Source organism: Uranotaenia lowii, chromosome 2 (genome assembly GCF_029784155.1).
Source record: "Uranotaenia lowii strain MFRU-FL chromosome 2, ASM2978415v1, whole genome shotgun sequence".
In the NCBI taxonomy this organism is placed as follows: domain Eukaryota; kingdom Metazoa; phylum Arthropoda; class Insecta; order Diptera; family Culicidae; genus Uranotaenia; species Uranotaenia lowii.
The window spans coordinates 194642156-194645576 of NC_073692.1; the positions used below are offsets into that span (position 1 = coordinate 194642156).

Consider the following 3421-nt stretch of genomic DNA (forward strand, 5'->3'; position numbering starts at 1 on the left):
ACATTCTAGAATCCTTTTCAAATGGTAAGATGTTTAAAATGTGTAACTTTTTTTCAAATTATATTCATATTTTCATAACTGCTTAACTCTGTTACTGAAGATTCGCGGGGGGATTGGACAGGTCATCAAACGATCAGAAAACTTATATACAATGGATTGTGGGTTAAAGCCAGCCGGAGTATCTCGGTAAATTTGGAATCTTGAGTAGGTGTCTAAGTACCTTTGCAGGATTCTTTATTTGTTTCGAACAGTTGGAAGGGAGTAAGATGAGTCAAACCTGTCCCAAGCCAGTGGTAACGGACCCCTTGGTTGTGTTGCAATCATTGTTTATGAGTTAAGCATGAACAATATCTGAATGCGCGATCGAGACTTCCCGTACCGCATCGGGTCGAAAGACCTATCAGCCACTGGTGGGTTCTCATACATACATACATGCATACATACATACATTTTTAAAAAGTTATCGTTTTCAAAATGCAATATTTTCGAACTTCATAAAAATTTGACAAAATAATCATTGTACAGATTTTGTTAAAATCTATTGATTCATTATATTGATGTTTTGAGAAAAAGGACGTTTAATATATCAAATTATCAATCTTATATGAAAACGTCATTTATCTCGTGGAAAGTATAGTTTTTATTTTCAATCTTATGATTGCATCATGCTTTTTAAACAATTTTACGTTACAACTAATCAAAATCCGAATATAATATTTCTAGTTCCCGAGATATTAATGATTGAAAATTTTTTCGAGGTATTTTTTCGTAGATTGTACTTAGTCAGAGGTGAGAAACCTTTTAAGCTAACGTGCCACATTGACTTGAAAATCTGTTCGGCGGGCTGCACTTAATAAACCAATTTTTAATATTTTGCAGAGCTTTAATGATAATAATTATTTGAAACGAGAAATATTGAAATTGGAATATCGCGAGGGGAGGGGGATAATAAAAAATAATGTAAAAAAATTATAAATTGAAAAAAATGCATGAAGGCTTGTATGCATGAAAAATTGCGAACTATACCATTGCACAAAACCTACCCAAGCAACCAAAAGTCACATATTTACTTGAATGAAGGCATTGAAAGTTACATATTGGCTGACAAAGAGAATCAACTGCCCAATTCCCTTTAGTGAACTTTATGTACTCATTAATGAACTTGAAAGTTGCAAAAGTGATTTTTATGTACGTTGTATGTGACTTGTTTTGCCCAATTCCCATTAGTGAACTATATATATTCATTAACGAACTTGAAAGCTGCTAAAGTGATCTAAACGTACGTTATACGGGACTTAAGTCACATAAAGGGCACAAAAGTGCTCAATACGGGATTTGGTAAGTCACACAAAGGGCACAAAGGTGCTCAAACGGGTGTTGATAAGTCACAAAAAGTGCATTGATGTGCTTTCAAAATCAAATTACCTCTTCGAGTTTTAGTTTCAGTTAGAACAACATCTAGGCGTGGTCTCGTGGTAGCGTGTTCGCTTCCCACCACGAAGGTCGGGGTTCGATCCCCAAGCCGGGCAAGTTTTTTTCAATAAATAAATTTGTACTTGAGTGATCATTCTGATGCGATATATGTAGGAAATGTAGGAAAGAAGCAATTGAGCAATTTGTCGAGTTAGAAATCCGGCGCGTGGTATCATAGCGGCACCGGTACACACACAAAATTTTCGAGGCCGGATTTTAGCAAAATTTTGTTCAAATTTGACCAGCTAAGTACTTAGCAATCAATTTAGCAATTTTTTATTACTCAAATTTTAGAAAAATAGAAAAAAGTGTCCGAACTAAATTTTTACCAATTTTTCAGTAAATAGAAACATTGTTTGCTAAAATTTTAGTATTTTTGTTTTTCTTCAAGATTGCTGGAATTTGAGTAAAATTAAAGATTTCATTATTTTAAATATGGATTCTCTTTTTCTAATAAAAAGTAATTGAGAATTTGTTCCTGTTTGTTTAGATTTTTTTTTATTTTCAAACGTGTAGAGATGACTTTTTTCTTCGGGAGGTTCCTTGCTGCCAACCATTACATTAAATTGCCGAGATGGATCGATTTATTCCTGCAAATATAATAAGAAGTTTTTAGTTTCCTGTTTCCCCTTCCAAACTAAGAAGGCAAACCTCAATAAATACACCTGTCTTTCGCCCCACGATAGGACAGCCTTTTTGTGCTTGACGCCGATGCTACTGATTCCACTTAACTTAGTACTCGAGGGTAGGTTTGGGTGTCAACTGAAAGAGGTGTCAACTTTGTTCAGGAACCATGCCTCAGAAATCACGCAAATTTCCGAACGTCTGTTTGTATGGTGCAACTCCACAATGTTAGCTACTTGTTTTTCCGTATGTCCATGGATTTGGGGATGATTATTTTTCAAGCCATCTGGCTGAAAAATAAGTTTTGTTTCAAATTTCAGTTATTATTTTCCGTAAAATGTGCGGTAAAAACTTACCGATCAAAATCTGAAGAATATTTATCACCCCGGTCGAACAAAACAATTGAATTCTTGGCGCTGATTCAGTTGCTTCAACTGTATCGATCTTCCGGATGAAGGACGTTGTTGAAAGCAACATGAATACGTCCTAGAACTTCCATGTCCTGGAATCGCCATCCGATGTCTGAATGTGATAGCTGAGATCCAACCAGTACTTTTGTTGTTCGATGTTCAACGAGATTAGCAGGCAGAGGGTCACACTCGAATCTATACATCCGGAATATAGTACATATTTTCCGTAATCAGATGTTTCGAGAAGAAGCCGTGGCAGTTGATTGCATCAGGAGAATTTTTTGAGGTCGGTTACAGCAAAGGGCAAACAAACTTGGTTTCATCCGGACTATCTTCCGTGTGGTAGTGGCTGAGATATACATCATCGAATCAGATAGACGTTTTATGTTGTCGTAGCAACCTTATGATGGGATAGTTCAGGTTCCGCATAGAACTGGAGTAGCTTTTCGGTAGTTATGTCTTTCCATGTTACTACCAGTCGAAAGAACTTACTGTGCATGATATCTAAAATATGAGAGAAAGTAAAAGTTAAATAATATTGTTAGTTTTGGAAGAACATATGAAACTGATACATACCACCAGGAGCTTTATCCTTTTGGTAAGTCTTCCTGCTGCTTGGATTACCTGCTGGCTGAAGAATCCAACTCGGTTGTCCCCTATTGCCCTGGCCAATGGACATTTGCGTCGATATTGTGGCATTTTTGAACGAAAATGTCTGTTCGTGAAACGCTATTTTATGGTTTCTGAACGGGGAAGATTCCGGCCCGGCCGACAACTTTTTTGAACGGACTGCCGTTAAATGCTGTTGAGGGTACACAAAGTTAATTAACCGTTATACTTTCTTCATTCTTTTTATGCACTTACCAAATAAATTCCAAATTGTTTTAAATCAAAACAAAATTTTCTACTCGCAT

At 36.2% G+C, this 3421-nt stretch overlaps 1 long non-coding RNA gene across 1 annotated transcript; it reads right to left on the reverse strand.

Moving 5' to 3' along the window:
- Positions 1 to 1978: 1978 nt before the first annotated feature.
- LOC129749699 (uncharacterized) lies at positions 1979 to 3200 on the reverse strand. The gene is made up of 4 exons (XR_008738135.1): positions 3084 to 3200; positions 2454 to 3011; positions 2125 to 2387; positions 1979 to 2063 (listed from the first exon to the last, which is right to left on the reverse strand). It is a non-coding gene; the product is annotated as an uncharacterized LOC129749699 (long non-coding RNA).
- Positions 3201 to 3421: the final 221 nt, after the last annotated feature.